General features: G+C 41.0%; 1 protein-coding gene and 1 long non-coding RNA gene across 3 annotated transcripts in view; one reads left to right on the forward strand and one right to left on the reverse strand.

Annotated features, from left to right (window-relative positions):
• ramp1 (receptor activity modifying protein 1) overlaps positions 1–22,230 on the reverse strand; it is a 282,345-nt gene that overhangs the window by 92,325 nt on the left and 167,790 nt on the right. The gene's annotated exons all lie outside the window — the stretch shown is intronic.
• Positions 3,268–21,804, forward strand: LOC117524863. The gene is made up of 3 exons (XR_004564882.1): positions 3,268–3,277; positions 20,024–20,030; positions 21,652–21,804. It is a non-coding gene; the product is annotated as an uncharacterized LOC117524863 (long non-coding RNA).

Here is a 22,230-nt window from a genome sequence, read left to right on the forward strand (position 1 = left end):
AGAGAACTTTCAGAAGAAGTCGGCATGAGGAGTTTATTCGGACATTCCATTGTTAACGGTCATTTTGTAATGAAAGAACGTGCGGGCAGAGTCGCATGTCGGGCTGGACCCGACCGCGGGGGGTTCGCGGCAGGAAAAACACCTCCGTTGGAAATCTTAACGGGCAAGTTGGAACATGCCCAAGCTGTTAAACAATTTCTCAGTTACTCACTTGTTGAAAGCCATTAAAGCCGCCTGAATTCTACAAATGGTTTTCAACACGGAGGTGTTTTTCCTGTCGCGGCGCACACAGATTTGCAGAGTCGTCACGGAAACGACTCAGCGAATTTGCGCGTACGTCTTTCATTAAAAAAATGTCCTTAAACAGTGGAATGTCCGCATAAATTCCTCATGCCGGCCTCTTCTGAATCTTCTCTGTTCTCTCACGATGTCCTGGGTGAATTAAGCCTTAAATTAGGATGTTTTCAGCTCGAAACAGGCCGACGACAGCGCCTGGAAGCGCTGCAGGACGTCCCGCTCCGTGGGAAGTCCTTACACCGACAGAAACACCCCATAATCTCTCATCAGCCATTAAACTTTTCACAGAAAACCAGCTTAATTTCTCGAATAGTGTCCACTCGGATATTCCTCACAGGTCCAGAAAAAATTTTGATAAAGCAACGCGCGCCGTCTCGAGCAGCGTGTGAAACAAAGGAATTCAGCCGAGAGGGCGGGACCACATCTCACTCAAGGCCTACCCACAGGGAAATGACGTCACCGACACGCGTGAAAAAACTCACGCATGCGCACGAGGATTCAAGCATGATTGGTGTAATCGCATGTCATTCAAATCCATATAGTTAAAAAAAAAAATAAAAGGGTCGGTTTATTATCTAAGAGACCTCGTATTCAAGTCTTGAGAATGAGATACCATTCCAGAATGTTGTACTTGTTCCTCTGCATGAATGCCTTAGTAGATTTTGAGCAGTGTTTAGGGTCGATGTATTGTTGAAAGATCCAGCAGACCAAGCATTCAACACAGTCAAAACTATTTCATTTATTAATCCTATTAGTTTCTCTCTGTCTTTCTTATTTGCACAACTTTTTACCAAAATTACATTAAGCCATTATCATGTCATGTAGTTCAGGAATTACAACCTTGTTTTTCTCTGGAAAGCAGTGTTGGACCATGGGGTGATGTCCCCAAAATTTATCTGAAGATCCCCAGATGACTTAGGAATTTCTCAACTGGGGTGGAAATGCTGTCTCTGTCTCCAGTGTTTTTTTGTGGTTGAGAGAGGATTAATATATTTTATTTAATCAGGTCTAATCGAGGCCATTGTGCTGCAGTCTTTAACAAAAAAGATTTAAATTTGTACCCGGATAAGAGTAATACAATTTATAATTTTACACAGATTGCATATATCTCCTCATTGCAGGCATCTCTTCAACTGCTCTTTGTCCCCTTTGTGTATGAAGTGTAAAACTGAATTGGGAACCTTAACTCACTGTTTCTGGTCTTGTCAGAAGCTTCAAAGATATTGGATGGAAAGCACTGGTGAAACTGAGAAAATATTCCATATGAATATAGAAATAGACCCTAGGTCTTTGATTCTGGGGCTGCCAAGTAAATATATGAGAAGAGTAACTGATAAAAGACTGTATAATATTTTAATGTATGCAGCGAGGAAAAATATTCTTTTGAAGTGGGTTAGTGACAAGTCCCCTTCTGTTTGCTGGCGCAAAATAATCTTTGACCTTCTCCCTTTGGAATACCTCACCAATATTTTACATGATAATGAAGACCAGTTTACAGAACATGGTGTTCTTTTTTGTACTATATTAGTTTGGACTCCCCTTTGGCTTTATTAAATGGACTGTGATGCACCTGAAGGACAGTTATGAATGGGACTGACATCTGGACAACTGGAATATGCCATACTACTCTCTGTAGTATGGCATTTCTTTCTATCTTTCTATCTATCTATCTATCTAGTATGTAATTGTGTTTTTTTATTTATTTTATTTTAGTTTGTGTATTTAGAAATTGTTTATGTTGTATGGAAAAAGACAAAATCCTAATAAAAACAATGAAAAAAAAAAACTAGAAATGGTGTCCTACAGCTGTGCCCCCCCCCCCCCCCCACACACACACACCCAAAGGAAGCTACCATGAGATATGCTAAATGAGGTCTCAATATGTATTAATTAGTGGTAATAAACTGGTGTGTCTCTATTCTTGTGTTCTCAGTTCATATTTGTGCCCTGAGTGAATTGTGTCATTCCAATAATTCACTCATTGTGTATAAATGAGCTGGTAGTTGACAATTTCCACTGTATACACATCACACTTGATAGTTCATCAATGGTGCTATAGATTGAACCTATGGAAGCATACTGAGTACAGCTTCAACCACTGTGGTGTTTCAGATGTCTTTCTGACATCGTACAGCAGGCTGAGATTAACAGCTGACCTCTGTTACAATGGCATACAGATCTTCGTGATATCAGTTTTTTTTAAATGCTCAGAAAAAATAAAGGAAAACCACAATGTCTCACAATGTGAAGATAGGAAATAAAAGTTCTGAATCAGGTGTGGACCTACCTCAAAACTCAAGTAACAAGAGAACCTGGCCCTTGGAAGAACTTGGCCTGGTTTAGGGTTAGGATTGGAGTAGGGTGAGGGTTAAGGGTAGGTTTAGGCCCATGCCTTCTGTATCCATCAGGACACAAAGGCAAACAAACTCACAAGGGCATCACATAAGCTATGCCTTCCACTGTCTGTCTGGAGGTAATGCTATATTTTCCAAACTATAAGTCACATTGGATTGTTAGCTGCATCTGTCCAAAAATGCCTTATGACGAGAGATAGAGAAATACATTATATAAAATCATATCACACAAGTAACATTTGTTTTTGAAATGTGCTGCTGTTGCTTAATGCAACAAGAAGAAAAATGAATTTAATTAAAACATTATTTATTCATAATGCGCACACTGCATTAGGAACCAGAAGCTATGGGCTAATTAATGTACAGTGGGGAAAATAAGTATTTGACCCCATATCAGTTTTGCAGGTTTTCCCACCAACAAAGAATGGAGAGGTCTGTAATTTTTATCGTAGGTACACTTCAACTGTGAGAGACAGAATGTAAAAAAAAATCCAGAAATTCACATTGTATGATTTTTAAATAATTAATTTGCATTTTTATTGCATAAAATAAGTATTTGTCCCCTAGAAAAAACAGATCTTAACAATTGGTACAGAAACATTTATCTGCCATTACAGAGGTCAGACGTTTCCTGTTGTTCTTGACCAAGTTTTCACACACTGCAACAGGGATTTTGGTCCACTCCTCCATACAGATCTTCTCCAGCTCTTTCAGGTTTGGAGTTTCAGCTCCCTCCAAAGACTTTCTATTGAGTTCAGGTCTGGAGACTGTCCAGGCCACTCCAGGACCTTGAAATGCTTCTTACGGAGCCCCGCCTTAGTTGCCCTGGCTGTGTGTTTGGGGTCATTGTCATGCTGGAAGATCCAGCCATGACCCATCTTCAGTGCTCTTACTGAGGGAAGGAGGTTGTTTGCTAAAATCTCGCAATACATAACTCCATCCATCCTCCCTTCAATACGGTGCAGTCATCCTGTCCCCTTTGCAGAAGAGCACCCCCAGAGTATGATGTTTCCACCCCCATGCTTCATGGTTGGGATGGTTTTCTTGGGGTTGTTCTCATCCTGTAAACATGGTAAGTGGAGTTGATTCCAAAAAGCTCTATTTTGGTCTCATCTGACCACATGACCTTCTCCCATGCCTCCTCTGGATCATCCAGATGGTCACTGGTGAACTTCAGCCAGGCCTAGACATGTGCTGGCTTGAGCAGGGGGACCTTGCTGCCCTGCAGGATTTTAAACCATGACAGGATCATGTGTTACTAATGTAATCTTTGTGACTGTGGTCCCAGCTCTCTTCAGGTCATTGACCAGGTCCTCCTGTGTAGTTCTGAGCGTTCTCAGAATCATCCTTACCCCACAAAGTGAGATCTTGAATGGAATCCCAAACCAAGGGAGATTGACAGTCATCTTGTGTTTCTTCCACTTTCTAATAAATAATCATAACAGTTGTCTTCTACCAAGCTGCTTGCCTGTTGTCCTGTAGTCCATCCCAGCCTTGTGCAGGTCTACGGTTTTGTCCCTGGTGTCCTTAGACAGCTCTTTGGTTTTGGCTATGGTGGACAGGTTGGAGTGTGATTGATTGAGTGTTTGAACAGGTGTCTTTTATACAGGTAACAAGTTCAAACAGGTGCAATTAATACAGGTAAAGAGTGCAGAATAAGAGGGCTTCTTAAAGAAAAATGAACAGGTCTGTGAGAGCCAGAATTCTTGCTGGTGGGTAGGTGGTCAAATACTTATTTTATGCAATAAAATGCAAATTAATTATTTAAAAATCATACAATGTGATTTTCTGGATTTTTTTTTTTTTTTTAGATTCTGTCTCTCACAGTTGAAGTGTACCTACGATAAAAATTACAGACCTCTCCATTCTTTGTAGGTGGGAAAACCTGCAAAATTGACAGGGGGTCAAATACTTAATTTCCCCACTGTAATTGTACAGCCATAAGGGCCCCTTCACACATAGTGCAAAGTTTGGACGAAGTGCGCACTTAGTGCACATGACGCAGGAATCGTGTGCAAACCGTGTGAAATCATCCCTGCCTCTAATGCCTCATACACCTGTTGCTACAACTATTTGCGCACACCAGTGGCTGAAAGACAAAGTGTGCGCTGCGAACCCATCGCACCCTCTCACGGCAGGTGTCAGCCAAATTCCAGGTGACATGCATGAACTTCTAACACCACTTGTTTGGCACTTAGAAAATGTGTGGCCAGTCACCCTCTTCACATGACAGCAGATTGCAGATGACCACTGTCATACTGGCAGAGAAATTTGTCTAAGTTCCACATGACTCTGGCTTTGGTGTGTGCGCTGAGAACTGACAGGAGACGTGGCTATGACAGAAGCAGCTGTGGTGATCTGTCATTCTGGACATCCCAGCTAGACAACATCTACAGTTTGGACAGACGTGGACTAACAACTGTCCACTGTGAGGAGCGTGTGTCTGATTGTTGTACTTATGTGGACATAAAGAAAAACATATATCGCCGTGGCGACAAGTTACAGTGACTCACTTCATGCCCAATGACTACTATGATATATTATGACCCCGTGACCGTTAATTGGAGTAAGTGGGTATAGAGGATGAATGAAAAAACTGTAAGACATAAAGCATCTTTCATAAAGTCTTTCATAAAGTGAGAGACTAACATAACCTTCATGCTACTTGGCACTCCACTTGTACGACAAGCTGCACTGACTCACTGCAGCTTGTCGCCACGGTGAGCCAGCATGCACATGCAGTGGACACTGACAGCCTGCCAGGTTGAAATGGACCAACAGATCAGAACACGCGATCTGAACGTCACGTCACCCACTTGAGCTCAATTCCACATGACGCAGTGTTTGTGCTGCGGCGCGCCTTTCACAAGACATGCGTGTCACGCAGAACACTCGTGCAGCCAAATGGACGTACAGGACCAGTAGTTGTGGACATCAGAGCACACTGCTTCTCATTCATGTCATGTCATGACTGTATGTCTGTGACCATAGATCATCTCCAAAGGAACAGACGGATCATATTTGTATTGCTCGCTTGAAAAATGTGGTGCTTTTATATGGTGTGTGATTTTATTTATTTATTTTTTGTAATACTTCCATGTCCTTCCTGATATGAGGCAGATTCCCGCAGTTTTCAAAGGACAGCTCCGTCGCTTAGTGATAAAGTCTCTGACTGGCAATCAGAGCTTTTGGACAGCGTGAGTTTGCGTCCCAGGTGGTATGTATGGAGGACGAGACCTGTCATAAGTAGAAATAAATAAATCAAAAGATAAATTACATTAATGTATAAATAAAAGGATAAATTGATAAATAAAATGATAAATTCCTAAATCAATTTAAAAAAGCAAAATGAAATCATTTTATTGTATTATTTGTTAATTTATACATTTTGACAATCATTTATTTTGCAATTTTGAGTTTTTGAATTTTTGTTAAAGTTGCAAATTATTTATTTAATTATGTATACATTGACAATCATTTATTTTTTTTACACTTTTTGAAAATTTTTTCATTAGTATTTTACACTTTTTGAAATTTATTCATTTTGTCTTTTTGCTGTCATAAGTAGAAATAAATAAATCAAATGATAAATTACATTAATGTATAAATAAAAAGATAAATTGATAAATAAAATGATAAATGCTTAAAGTTGCAAATGAATTATTTATACGTTTTGAAAATTATTATTTTGTTTTTTAATACTTTGAAATTGATTTAATTAGCATTTTAGGCTTTTGTAATTTATTTATTTAGTATTTTCGCTGCCCTGTCATTTAGTGATTTTGTCTTTTTGCTTGCTCTGTGCTAATGAGGTGGGAGGGCTTCCGGTTCAGACTGAAGCAGGATTGGTCACTGGTGTGCAATCGATTCAGTGCGACTCGCTAGGCCTTAACTGAACTCAGCTCAAACCCAAGTCAGACTCAAGTGAACAACATGACAGAGCTTGTTGTAGCTGTGGCTAACGATTTGTGCACGCTGGCAAACCATTTGGATAGCCTTTGTTGGGAAGGTGTCGTAACACGGACCCGCAACAGGGGGCGCAAATGAACGGACAATGGATAAGACAAAGAGTAACAATTTAATGTTGTGAAACGCACAACTGGATACAGACAAAGATAATGCCAATTAAACACAAGGTGACGTGCGGGCAGGCTCGAAGATAGGAGACCTCTGGCGATCGGAGAGCCGGGACCCACACAGCTTCCACCACCAACGGCCTGAAGAACACCAGAGCCGCCAAGTCCTGAGTCCCCAGGTGGTCACCGTCTTCTGTTGCAGACCCTGGTACTGCTGGCAGAAGATGAAAAACAGTTAATGGTGAGTGTGTATCCACACACCCAGTAATCTTTCACCTACAGATCTTCGAGGAGGGAAAACCTCCACCTCCGATACAAAATCACCCGTGCAGCTCCTGACAGTTGCTCCTTGGATGGAGTGAGAGGCGAAGATGTCGCAGACTCTCACTGCACACCAATCCAAAAATCATTGAATCCTCAGGAATACGGCTGCACACAGAATAATTAGTTAGCACTAATCACAGCAGAGAATTACCTTACACGGTAGTTGATTTCTCGGCGAGGAGGTGGAGTAATGATCCGGATTTTGTAGGGATGCAGGTGATTGGTGACAGCTGGTGTAAATGAGTGACAGCTGTCACTCTCTGTCTCGGCGCCCTCTCATGCTTGAAGCCCGCACTCCAAGCAGGGCGCCGACTGGTGGTGGTGGGCCAGCAGTACCTCCTCTTCAGCGGCCCACACAACAACCTTCCAGCGGATGAGTACAGAGGGTTTTCAATCATGTGACCGATTTGCTGCAGGACAGGCGCCGTCTCCATTCTGGATTACAAGGAGGCTGGCGCGTGATAGAAAAATGGAGAGAATGTACGGTTATTACGATGCTTTAAATCCTCAAGATAAAGCTATTTATCATGATAGATGTCTAGCAGTTGGTTCAGTGGATCCGTATCTTATACCAGACAGTGAATTTAGTGTTGATGTAACGAACTGGCCGACAGTGTCACACTGCGATATTGTGAACTAGGAAGCTGCCGACCAGGTCAGCCTTGCCGGCCTCCTGCAGAGCATCACAGCGGAGCTCTGAAAGCGGAGGTCTGTTGAAGTCCTGAGCGATTTCTCTCACCAGGCGCTAGAAGGGCAGCTTGCAGTGCGGATCAGCAGCTCGGTGCTCGAGGACCACAATGTAAATAAGCATCCGTATTGGAAGCATTCTTGTGTTATCCTCGGCGGTATTTTTATGTATTCTTATATAATTTTCATTGCCCGAATAAAATAAGATAAAATTCTGGGAGCAGTGGATTTCTGGTAGAGGCGGATCTCTCTCAGCGCCATGGTGCCGTGAGGCTTCTTCACACCGACGATGAAGCTTCTGCAATTGTTCACCAAATGCACATAGCGTATCACAGTGGCCACCACGTCGTAATCCAGAATGGCCGCGGGACACAAAAAGACATGACCGATACGTCATATGAAAACCCTCTATAAGGATGTGACAATTGTACCGATGCACCAAAGCTTGTATTACTCCTTTCAAAGCAATATGGTGCGACACAGTGTGTTGGAGCTGGGGATTGGAAACAAAGCCTTGTGAGGCTTTTGAATCTTCTTCCTGACTGTATCACAAATAGGTTCGATGCATCAATGCATCAGAGACAACTGGCGTCATCCGGTGGTTTGCTGAAATTACAACAGGCAAAAAAAAAAAAAAAAACCTAATGAAAGTATTGACCCATCCGTAGAAATTCAACTTATCTCAACTTGAGAATAAAATGTTATGACTGGGAGAATTCATTGTCTTACTTGATTATTAAAGAAATTGAATGTTTACCTGATTGTTTTTTGTCTATCTTTTCTTTTATGTGTACTAATTGCAGAAAGAAGGCAATTTCTCTACCTATAGCTGAGAAATGGCCTATAGTTTAGGGTTGAAACTATAGCTGACAAACTCCACATAGATGGTGTTGTCATGATGATGGGATTAAGTTCAGGGTGGGGAGTGCACTTTTAGCCAATGGGCTAAATATTCACTATAGGTGGCTTGTGGAAAGTGCTTGTGCTATATACAGTAAAGTGCTGTACAAATTTATCAGTGTGGGGGAAATGTGGAATGCGCTTGTGCAACAAAGGGTGATATTGAGGTAATGTGTTTACTGAGGAGTGTTTTGTGGAACAGGGTTACATGTTTCCAAATTTTTATTTAAGAAAAGTATTTGTTCCACAACAGTGGGTTTTAAACGGTTTCTCTGTTTGTTTACAATTTCCCCAGCCTTTGAGAAAATCCTTTCACAAGGGACAGAGGTGCTTGTGCCTGGTGGAATGGAACACAGTTAGTAGACAATGGTAGGCTACTGTTGGCTACTATGATTATAATAATTAAAAAGAAAAAACAAAACAAAGATGAACCTCGATCAGCATTGACATTGAGTCGACTTAGTTCAGGAGCACTGGAGGTTGATGTGGAAGCAGCAGCACCATCCCCATGTTTGGCATGGAGGTGCCGCTATAAGATCATTCTTGTAACTGCCACATTCTATTTTATTTAATTTAATTTCCATGCCTCTTATGGTCTGTGTTGTTTAATGTAACTATTACACCCTACCGCTAGAGGGCACTGTGAGCGTGTATGTGGTATAGCCTGCAGAAGAAGCCAGCGGAGCTGTTAGAATCCTGACCTATGCTGCAGTCCTGTTAGTGGCGGTAATGCTCCATTGCCACTGGTTGCCAACCGCCATTAAACAAGAAGAAGAAGAATAAGAAGAAGCAGCCAGCGAAAAGAATAGCTTGATTAAGAACGGACATTTTAACAAGAAAAACAAAGTTAAAAAGAAGAATTAATCTAATTCCTTTTGATAGCACACAGCCAACGAGGTATGTTTTTATTTGTGATTGTATTTTGCTTTCTAATTTATGTTTTATTTCGCCATAAGTTTGAAAGTTTGTCTATCTTTCTCTTTAGTTTTCACGATGTGGTTTATACCTGTTGCAAGCACCTTGTGTTTGCAATAAACATCAGTTTGAGGAAACCACTTGTGTCTGGAAGTGCTTCGAGGGAATTACAGTGAAAACTCGTACTGTTCATCGGCGGGAGTGGCGGGTGCGTGGCGAGGCAGCAGGACCAACGGACCAGCAGACTTGTCAGGGCACGAACAGCGCCTGCAAGCGGCGGAGCTACGAGGACACGCTTGAGCCGGGAGCACACACAGAGGAAAGGAGTTTATCTCCAAGTTTATTGTATCCAAGACAAGAAGTTATATTGACGAGAACCCTACAGAAGAGGAACAAGTTTGGCCAGATGTAGGCTCTCTATTTGACTCATCTATCTGTAAGTCACGCATCTCTGAGCATTCTAGTAAATCCTCTGTGAGACACCAAAAAGCTGCAGCAGAAGCAGCTGCAAGTCAAGCTGTTCTAAAAGTGTTACAAGAACAAGAAATTGAACAAATAGAAATCGAAAGACTCGAAGCTGAAGTTAAAAGAAAGGGCAGCAGAACAAGAAGCCTTAACCAAAAGACTTCGTTTAGAAAGAGAAGCAGAGGAGCTTAAGATGAGAATGCAAAGAGAAGAGGATGAAGCTAAGTTTAAAGCTAAACAAGAGGAAGAGTATGCAGCCCTACAAAGATCACTTGATGAAAGAAAAAGAAAGTTGCAGCACTTGGAAAAGGTGAAAGAGCTACGTGCAGCTCAAGCAAGAATGCAAGTGTATGATCAAATAAGTGTAACAGAAGAGCCAAAGATGGTCATAACAAACCCAGCAACAGAAAGAAGAGCCATTGAACATGTAACTGTTCCTCCACTGCAAAGGTACAACACCACACAAGCTGCCACCACCCCTGTAAATGATGGTACAGCAGAACTTGTTAAAGCTCTAGCAGGTGCATTAATTGCTAGTAGGATACCTGTCCCTAAACCATCAATCTTTAGTGGAGAGCCATTAAGATACAGTGATTGGAAGCTCTCATTTAACACACTCATCGACCAAAAGAACATTCCAGAAAATGAGAAAATATTCTACCTTCGCAGATATGTGAGTGGACAAGCAAAGAGTGCACTGGATGGATACTTCCTGCTTGGAACTGACTCTGCCTATGCTGCTGCGTGGAATCCTAGATGAAAGATATGGCAATCCATTCTCAATTGCAAAAGCCTACAGAGATAAGCTTCAAGCATGGCCCAAAATCACATCAAAGGACAGTGTTGAACTCAGAGACTTTTCAGATTTCCTACGTAGTTGTGAAGCAGCCATGACTCACATCAAGTCATTAGAGATCTTAAATGACTGCAACGAGAACAGAAAGATTCTTTCCAAGTTACCAGATTGGATGGCAGCTAGTTGGAACCGCAAGGTTGTTGAAATCGAAGAAGAGACCAATGAGTTTCCCACTTTCAGTCAATTTGTTTCATTCCTAACAAGAGAAGCAAAGATCGCTTGTAACCCTGTTACATCGCTACAATCGCTGAAGCAAAGTGAATCTGACAATTCAGATAAAGTCAGAGCTACAAGAAATATTGGAGCTAAAACATTTGCTACAACTTCACAAGAGAAGACAGCTTTAACATGTCTGTTCTGCAAGAAGCCCAAACATACTCTTGAGAAATGCAGGAGCTTTCTGGAAAAGACTGTAACAGACAGAGTCAAGTTTATTCAAACTGAAAAGCTATGTTTTGGTTGCCTTAAATATGGCCATCATTCAAAAAACTGTAACAACAGAAGTGTCTGCGAGAACTGCAACAAAGGACATCCTACCTGCCTTCACGAAGCTCGTAACAAAGAAGAACAAAGGTCACCACAAAACAAGACAAATACTGAAAGAACAAACCAAAGAAATCAAGGTCAAACCCAAGAAGCAATGACCACAGCTACAACAAACAGAGTCATACGTCAAAGGTGTAAGATGCAAACATCAGCAATAATTCCTGTTTGGCTTTCATCTATTACACAACCCACACAAGAATTTCTCCTATACGCCTTATTGGACTCTCAAAGTGATACAACCTTTGTTCTTAGTGAAGTTGCAGAATCTTTAGACACCATTAAAGAATCAGTCAAACTCGAATTGTCTACCATGACGTCAAAGGTTACAGTTGTCCAGTCTCAAAGACTAAAAGATTTACAAGTACGTGGCTTCTACTCCAGCAAAAGGCTCAGTCTACCACCAACATTCACACGAGAGTTTATCCCGGCTAACAAAGATCACATTCCGACAAACGAGACAGCAAGAGCTTGGCCACATCTCAGACATCTCCAAGCAGAAATAGCTCCTTTGCAAGAATGTGAAGTAGGTCTGTTAATTGGATATAACTGCTCTCAAGCCTTACTTCCAAGAGAAATTGTGCCAGGTGAAGAGGACGAACCTTACGCTCAGCGTACGGATCTCGGCTGGAGCATAGTTGGGCAAAGCAGTCCATGCCTGACCTATGGAGATGCCATCGGTGTCAGTCATCGCATCATTGTGAGGAAAGTTATTCCAGATCTAAATCCTTCTGTTGATCTTCACAATGAAGTCCACTACGTAAACAGAACTAAAGTAAGGGATGTCACTCCTTCAGAAATTGTGAAAGCACTGGAGTTAGATTTCTCAGAGAAGGCTATTGACGACAATCACGTGTCTCAAGATGACCTCAAGTTTCTCTCAAAACTCAGAGAAGGCATCAAACAGAGTGAAAGTGGTCACTATGAAATGCCATTGCCATTTCGTCATGAAAAACCTAAGTTACCGGACAACAAAATATGTGCAATGCACCGCTTGAAATGTTTGGAGAAGAGATTAAGAAAGGATGAAACATACTACAATGACTACATCAACTTTATGGATGATATAATCTCTCGAGGTGATGCAGAAAAGATTTCTGAAGAAGAATTAGACAACAGTCCAGTGTGCTATATCCCACACCACGGGGTCTATCACCAGTTCTATGTGAAAGAAGAAGACCAGGATTACCTACGCTTTTTATGGTGGGAGCAAGGAAACCTAGACACAAAACCATCAGTCTACCGAATGAAGGTCCATTTGTTTGGAGCGGCATCATCCCCTGGCTGCGCCAACTTTGGCTTGAAACATCTAGCAGCACAAGGACCGTTCACATCTCTAACCGTTTTTCCCCACTCGACGATACACTCGCCGAGGATCAAACTCTGGTTATTGGCGACTCTGTTTTGAGAAATGTGAAGTTAGCGACACCAGCAACCATTGTCAATTGTCTTCCGGGGGCCAGAGCAGGCGACATCGAAGGACATTTGAAATTGCTGGCTAAGGCTAAGCGTAAATTTGGTAAGATTGTAATTCACGTCGGCAGTAATGACACTCGGTTACGTCAATCGGAGGTCACTAAAATTAACATTGAATCGGTGTGTAACTTTGCAAAACAATGTCGGACTCTGTTGTTTTCTCTGGGCCCCTCCCCAATCAGACCGGGAGTGACATGTTAGCCGCATGTTCTCCTTGAATTGCTGGCTGTCTGAGTGGTGTCCAAAAATGAGGTGGGCTTCATTGATAATTGGCAAAGCTTCTGGGGAAAACCTGGTCTTGTTAGGAGAGACGGCATCCATCCCACTTTAGAGGGAGCAGCTCTCATTTCTAGAAATCTGGCCAATTTTTTGGGATCCTCCAAACTGTGACTGTCTAGCGTTGGGACCAGGAGGCAGAGCTGTGGTCTTATACACCTCTCTGCAGCTTCTCTCCCCCTGCCATCCCCCTATTACCCCATCCCCGTAGAGACGGTGCCTGCTCCCAGACCACCAATAACTAGCAAAAATCTATTTAAGCATAAAAATTCAAAAGAAAAAATAATATAGCACCTTCAATTGCACCACAGACTAAAACAGTTAAATGTGGTCTATTAAACATTAGGTCTCTTTCTTCTAAGTCCCTGTTGGTAAATGATATAATAATTGATCAACGTATTGATTTATTCTGCCTAACAGAAACTTGGTTACAGCAGGATGAATATGTTAGTTTAAATGAGTCAACACCCCCGAGTCACACTAACTGTCAGAATGCTCGTAGCACGGGCCGGGGCGGAGGATTAGCAGCAATCTTCCATTCCAGCTTATTAATTAATCAAAAACCTAGACAGAGCTTTAATTCATTTGAAAGCTTGTCTCTTAGTCTTGTCCATCCAAATTGGAAGTCCCAAAAACCAGTTTTATTTGTTATTATCTATCGTCCACCTGGTCGTTACTGTGAGTTTCTCTGTGAATTTTCAGACCTTTTGTCTGACTTAGTGCTTAGCTCAGATAAGATAATTCTAGTGGGCGATTTTAACATCCACACAGATGCTGAGAATGACAGCCTCAACACTGCATTTAATCTATTATTAGACTCTATCGGCTTTGCTCAAAAAGTAAATGAGTCCACCCACCACTTTAATCATATTTTAGATCTTGTTCTGACTTATGGTATGGAAATAGAAGACTTAACAGTATTCCCTGAAAACTCCCTTTTGTCTGATCATTTTTTAATAACATTTACATTTACCCTGATGGACTACCCTGCAGTGGGGAATAAGTTTCATTACACTAGAAGTCTTTCAGAAAGCGCTGTAACTAGGTTTAAGGATATGATTCCTTCTTTATGTTCTCTAATGTCATATACCAACACAGAGCAGAGTAGCTACCTAAACTCTGTAAGGGAGTTAGAGTATCTTGTCAATAGTTTTACATCCTCATTGAAGACAACTTTGGATGCTGTAGCTCCTCTGAAAAAGAGAGCTTTAAATCAGAAGTGTCTGACTCCGTGGTATAACTCACAAACTCGTAGCTTAAAGCAGATAACCCGTAAGTTGGAGAGGAAATGGCGTCTCACTAATTTAGAAGATCTTCACTTAGCCTGGAAAAAGAGTTTGTTGCTCTATAAGAAAGCCCTTCGTGAAGCTAGGACATCTTTCTACTCATCACTAATTGAAGAAAATAAGAACAACCCCAGGTTTCTTTTCAGCACTGTAGCCAGGCTGACAAAGAGTCAGAGCTCTATTGAGCTGAGTATTCCATTAACTTTAACTAGTAATGACTTCATGACTTTCTTTGCTAACAAAATTTTGACTATTAGAGAAAAAATTACTCATAACCATCCCAAAGATGTATCGTTATCTTTGGCTGCTTTCAGTGATGCCGGTATTTGGTTAGACTCTTTCTCTCCGATTGTTCTGTCTGAGTTATTTTCATTAGTTACTTCATCCAAACCATCAACATGCTTATTAGACCCCATTCCTGCCAGGCTGCTCAAGGAAGTCCTACCATTATTTAATGCTTCAATCTTAAATATGATCAATCTATCTTTGTTAGTTGGTTATGTACCACAGGCCTTTAAGGTGGCAGTAATTAAACCATTACTTAAAAAGCCATCACTTGACCCAGCTATCTTAGCTAATTATAGGCCAATCTCCAACCTTCCTTTTCTCTCAAAGATTCTTGAGAGGGTAGTTGTAAAACAGCTAACTGATCACCTGCAGAGGAATGGTCTATTTGAAGAGTTTCAGTCAGGTTTTAGAATTCATCATAGTACAGAAACAGCATTAGTGAAGGTTACAAATGATCTTCTTATGGCTTCGGACAGTGGACTTATCTCTGTGCTTGTTCTGTTGGACCTCAGTGCTGCTTTTGATACTGTTGACCATAAAATTTTATTACAGAGATTAGAGCATGTCATAGGTATTAAAGGCATTGCGCTGCGGTGGTTTGAATCATATTTGTCTAATAGATTACAGTTTGTTCATGTAAATGGGGAATCTTCTTCACAGACTAAAGTTAATTATGGAGTTCCACAAGGTTCTGTGCTAGGACCAATTTTATTCACTTTATACATGCTTCCCTTGGGCAGTATTATTAGACGGTATTGCTTAAATTTTCATTGTTACGCAGATGATACCCAGCTTTATCTATCCATGAAGCCAGAGGATACGCACCAATTAGCTAAACTGCAGGATTGTCTTACAGACATAAAGACATGGATGACCTCTAATTTCCTGCTTTTAAACTCAGATAAAACTGAAGTTATTGTACTTGGCCCCACAAATCTTAGAAGCATGGTGTCTAACCAGATCGTTACTCTGGATGGCATTTCCCTGATCTCTAGTAATACTGTGAGAAATCTTGGAGTCATTTTTGATCAGGATATGTCATTCAAAGCGCATATTAAACAAATATGTAGGACTGCCTTTTTGCATTTACGCAATATCTCTAAAATCAGAAAGGTCTTGTCTCAGAGTGATGCTGAAAAAACTAATTCATGCATTTATTTCCTCTAGGCTGGACTATTGTAATTCATTATTATCAGGTTGTCCTAAAAGTTCCCTAAAAAGCCTTCAGTTGGTTCAGAATGCTGCAGCTAGAGTACTGACGGGGACTAGCAGGAGAGAGCATATCTCACCCGTGTTGGCCTCCCTTCATTGGCTTCCTGTTAATGCTAGAATAGAATTTAAAATTCTTCTTCTTACTTATAAGGTTTTGAATAATCAGGTCCCATCTTATCTTAGGGACCTCGTACTACCATATTACCCCATTAGAGCGCTTCGCTCTCAGACTGCGGGCTTACTTGTAGTTCCTAGGGTTTGTAAGAGTAGAATGGGAGGCAGAGCCTTCAGCTTTCAGGCTCCTCTCCTGTGGAACCAGCTCCCAATTCAGATCAGGGAGACAGATACCCTCTCTACTTTTAAGATTAGGCTTAAAACTTTCCTTTTCGCTAAGGCTTATAGTTAGGGCTGGATCGGGTGACCCTGGACCATCCCTTGGTTATGTTGCTTTAGACGTAGACTGTGTTTCATAATTATTGTATGGCCTTGCCTTGCAATGTGGAGCGCCTTGGGGCAACTGTTTGTTGTGATTTGGCGCTATACAAGAAAAAAGTTGATTGATTGATTGACAAGGACAAAGTCTGTTCAAGGAGAATGCCATCCGCTTTATTCAAAGAAATGTCTATGTCGATGATGGCTTAGCAAGTGTTTCAACAGAAAGTGAAGCTATCCAGCTTGTGAAAGACTCAAGAGAGCTATGTGCCATGGGAAAGTTAAGACTCCACAAATTTGTGTCAAATTGTGAAAAGGTTATGTCAACAATTCCATAAGAAGAGCGTGCAACAGTTAAAAATCAAGACATGTCTCTAAGTCTGCCACACATCGAAAGAGCTCTCGGAGTTGAATGGTGCATTACATCTTATTCATTCAAATTCAGAGTCCAAGTCAAAGCTAATCCGCTAACAAGAAGAGGTGTTCTTTCCACGGTTGCCTCAATCTACGATCCCCTAGGCTTCATTGCACCGTTTGTCCTCTTTGGCAAGCAGATACTCCAGCAAATGTGCAGAGACAAAATGGGTTGAGATCAAGAACTTTCAGAGCATCTGAAGCCACAGTGGGAGGCATGGATCAAAGATCTGCCAAGACTAGCTGATGTACAAATCAAGAGATGTATCATTCCCCCAGATTTTGGACAAGTCAAAAACTATGAGCTACATCATTTCGCAGATGCCAGCATTTCAGGATACGGCAAATGTACTTATTTGCGAGTCATTAATCAACAAGACCAAGTCCACTGTTGTCTACTAATGGGCAAGTCAAGAGTCACACTGAACAGCATCCTGACTATTCCAAGACTTGAACTGTCGGCGGCAGTTGTTGCAGTCAGAGTGAGTGATCTACTACGAGCTGAACTGGAAATTCAAGACCTAGAAGAGTTCTTCTGGACAGATTCCACAGTCATCCTTGGCTACATAAATAATGATGCCAGAAGATTTCAAGTGTTTGTAGCTAATCGCGTACAGAGGATCAAGTCAAGTACAACCCCAGAACAATGGGCTCACATCGCTTCAGAAGACAATCCTGCAGATCATGCTTCTCGCGGTCTAACTGCAGAGCAAATGAAGTCATCTAATTGGTGCATAGGACCAAAGTTTCTTTGGCAAAGCAGACTACCTGAAAGAGATGTCAAGCTGGGAGAGATTAGAGAAGATGATCCCGAACTACGGAAAGCATTTGTATGCAACACCCAAGCAAAGGAACAGAGGACAATGCTAGATCGCTTCGAGAAATTTTCAGATTGGTCCAGACTAATCAAAGCTGTAGCAAGGCTGAGGTGAAAGATCAAAGAACACAAAGGTATGACATGAAATGCCATGAATACAAGTTTGGAAGAAAGGAAGAAAGCTGAGCTAGTAGTCATCAAGCTGATCCAGACAAAAGCATTCTCAGAGGAGATAGAGTTTGAAAGCAAAGAAAACAGTTGCAAAGACCAAAGACAGTAAGCTGTATAAACTGAGTCCATTTTTGGATGAAGAAGGAATACTCAGAGTTGGAGGACGTTTGAGTCATGCTGTACTCCATCTGCATGTGAAACATCCGGCAATACTACCAAGAAACAGTCATATCTCTACACTGCTTATCAGACATTTTCATGAGAAAGTTCAGCATCAAGGACGTGGAATGACGACTAATGAACTGCGAGCTAATGGACTGTGGATCCTTGGATGTAGCAGTGCAGTCTCGTCTCACATCTACAAATGTGTCAAGTGTCGTAAGTACAGAAGAAGTACTGAAGTACAGAAGATGGGAGATTTACTTTCTGACAGGACAGAACCAACTCCACCTTTTACATACGTTGGAATCGATTGTTTCTGACCAATTTATGTTAAGGATGGACGTAAAGAGCTGAAGAGATATGGATTGATACTAACTTGTTCAGGAGCAATCCACATAGAAGTGGTAGATGACCTAAGTACAGACGCATTTATGAATGCTCTACAAACGTTTATTGCCATCAGAGGAAATGTTCGTCAGCTGAGATGTGACAGGGGAACCAATTTTGTTGGAGCTCAGAGAGAGTTTGCAAAGTTGATGAAAGACATGGATCAAGAAAAAATCAAAGCGTTTGGATGTGATTCCTCATGAATCCCCCATCAGCGAGTCATATGGGAGGAGCATGGGAAAGACAGATAGGACAATAAGGAGTGTTCTTTCTGCTATCCTCGACCAATCAGCAAGAAGATTAGACACAACATCGTTGAGAACGTTCTTGTACGAGGTTATGGCAATTATTAACAGCAGGCCACTCTCTGCCTAACATCTAAATGATCCCACTGGACTCGAACCATTAACACCTAATCACATTCTGACAATGAAGTCTACCATTATTCAACCTCCACCAGGGCAGTTCATTAAAGAAGACCTGTATCTACAAAGGAGATGGCGAAGAGTGGTGATGGTGAATGAATTTTGGATCAGATGGAGAAAGGAGTACTTACTCAACTTGCAATCGAGACAGAAGTGAAATGTGTCTAAAAGAGACTTAAAGATTAATGACATTGTTCTACTGAAAGAAGATCTTGCTCCACGCAATGAATGGAAACTAGCCAAAGTCATAGATGTTTACCCTGGAGAAGATGGAAAAGTGAGAAAGGTTGGGCTTTTGAACAGTGAGAGTACACTTGACAGACATGGTAAACACATGACTAAAACAGTTTCACTTGACCGACCTGTACATAAGGTTATTGTTTTACTTGAAACAGTAACCTTTGAGTTTGTTTCATGTTCAAAGTTAAGTGTCAGTTTAGTTTATGGAAATCCCACATAAAGGTTGTGAGATTTGGTGGGAGTGTAACTGCCACATTCTATTTTATTTAATTTCCATGCCTCTTATGGTCTATGTTGTTTAATGTAACTATTACATCCTACCGCTAGAGGGCGCTGTGAGCATGTATGTGGTATAGCCTGCAGAAGAAGCCACCTGAGCTGTTAGAATCCTGACCTATGCTGCAGTCCTGTTAGTGGCGGTAATGCTCCATTGCCGCTGGTTGCCAACCGCCATTAAACAAGAAGAAGAAGAATAAGAAGAAGAAGCCAGCGAAAAGAATAGCTTGATTAAGAACGGACATTTTAACAAGAAAAACAAAGTTAAAAAGAAGAATTAATCTAATTCCTTTTGATAGCACACAGCCAACGAGGTATGTTTTTATTTGTGATTGTATTTTGCTTTCTAATTTATGTTTTATTTCGCCATAAGTTTGAAAGTTTGTCTATCTTTCTCTAGTTTTCACGATGTGGTTTATACCTGTTGCAAGCACCTTGTGTTTGCAATAAACATCAGTTTGAGGAAACCACTTGTGTCTGGAAGTGCTTTGAGGGAATTACAATTCTTGTGGGCAGTGCAAACACCGAACCTTAAAATAATGGGATAGGCTATTGTGATAATTTAAAGCCTATATGAAACCTTATTAAAAGTGAAATACTAGGCTGTATATGCTTTTAAAATATGATGTGAGCCAACCTAGGCCACAAGCTGCATATCGGATGTTTAGTATATAACCTCCAATACATAGTAACATGACAGCAGTAGCCTAAAAACACTTTTTTACCTTACTGGGGGTAATTAAGTCTAAATGTTTCCACACTCATAATCTTTTCTTGATTGCAGCGTTGTCCAAATTGCAAAAGCTTAGCTATGAAATGACGTGGCAAGAAATCCAACCGGGACATTTTCGTGTCTTTTCATCCATTGGGACAGCGGCTTGTTTCGGACCTCTCCCAGCGTACCAGTGACGTACGAAGCTCCTCATGTCATTATTCATGTGGTTGACACAAGCTCCAACTAGTGATAGGTCCAGCAACACCGATGCGTCGGCGCATGTGTCGAGCTCATAGAGTGAAACCCGTGTTGGTGCATGTATCGCTTTGCGAAACCATGGATGCTTAGGATCAAAAACAAAACAAAACAGTAATCCAAAGTCTTGGTAAATTAAAAGACAGCAACTATTCACGTCAAGCCTTAAAGCCTATTTGTATTCTCTTTCTTATGAATAGTTTTTATTTTTTATCTGTTTTATTCTTTTACTTCTGTTTTTAATTATGAATTTTAATTGTTTTAATTTTTGTTTATTTATTTTAATTTTTTATGTTGAACTGTTCTATGTGAGGCACCTTGAGATGGCTTTTGTTGTGATTTGGCGCTTTATAAGCCGATTAAATTGAAATTGAAATTTTATTGAGTCTTAAAGTAAATAAATATGAAATTGGTCACTGGCGTAAACTTTGGACATAATAAACTCTACATGGTGGAACCTTGATCTCTGGACATAAATAGAAATAAACAAAATCTGTAGTTTTTGTCAAAATCATTTCCTTTCAGACATTTTGGCATGAATGTCTTTCCATATATCTGAGCTGAGCTCTGACAGCTGGCTGTGCTGTATGTCAGCATCAGTTGAATTCATAAAGAACACAGGACGTCTCATTTTGGGAAGAAAAAAAAAACGTTTTAGTCAATTGTAGTTTATTTTCTGTATTACAGCGTTTGTAAAGAGGTGTCATTTTATTTAAAGCGGCAATTTTGTGTCAACGGAACGAAGGACGATTCTCGTTTCTTGACTACAACAAGACAAGAGTCCCAGTTAGTGACTTTAATCCACACAAAAGCGACTCACGATATTTTAATGGCTTTGAGAGGGGTTAAGAAGCGGACTTACCGCTTCTGAAGAGCAGCGAATCAAAGAACCACGAGCCAGTGGTTCAAAGCATTGCTTCAATGGCTCACGCATCAAAGTGGAGTCGCGCTGCAGAAACAGTTGATTACAGAGCCGCTGCAGACCAAACCCTGAATACCTTTAAGACTTTATTCGTACATCCGTATGACTCTGAAACTCGGAAAAATCCGCATAATTTACGGACAATCCGTATAGGTTGACATGTATGGATTTGAGGAAATAAAAATTTATGTTTTGCTAGTTGTTTTAGACGGCGAGATTTTGCAAAAAGACGGAAATCCGTCCAAAGACGGCGAAAGTCACGTGACCGATACAGGAACTGTTTCGAACTGACACCGACGAGCCAAAGTGGCCAAACTGTGTTTATAAGGAAGCGTATCTGTCAATGGGATCCATCTGCCAAAAGAATCTCGGATCTTTTGCGGTGTATCATCAAATTCACCAAATGTCATGGAGCAGCAGCAAACAAAAAGGAAAGTTTCCGCTGTGTGAGATCATTTTGATGTCATATCGGAAAATAAGGTATGTTTTAATTTCCTTGTTTCATCCAGCTCCTCTCAGAGTTTCCACTTGATCTATCTGAATTCATATTAATTTCAAAGTGACTCTTAATTTACTATTCATATTATTTTCTGCAGGTTAAATGTCGCATTTGTTCAGTAGAACTTTCCTATTTAAACAAAACCACCTCCTCAATGCTGAGATATTATAGGACCAGACATGAGAATGAAGTCCCAGATACACCCAGGATAAACTCAGATATACAGCCAGTCTACAACTTACTCACAATTCATTTATTGATAATTAATTCCTATTAATTTATTCTGTACCTCATTTTAACCACCAAGCTTCCAGGCAGCAGATGCTGGATGAGGTTCTTCTGAGGTTCAGCCTGAAGGACTGCCAGCCCCGCAGCACTGTGGAGAGTGAAGGGTTCAAGGAACTGGTTCAGCTCCTTCAGCCCTCATATTCAGCATTATTTGTTTGTTGTAGTTTGGAAATCATGTCCTGAAATGCCACATTGTTGTTTTTAGATGACCTCTGGTAACATCTCGACATCGAAGTGGGCAGGCAGACCAACAGTGCCACAGCTGATGCCAT

This window comes from Thalassophryne amazonica, chromosome 14 (genome assembly GCF_902500255.1).
Source record: "Thalassophryne amazonica chromosome 14, fThaAma1.1, whole genome shotgun sequence".
NCBI lineage: Eukaryota > Metazoa > Chordata > Actinopteri > Batrachoidiformes > Batrachoididae > Thalassophryne > Thalassophryne amazonica.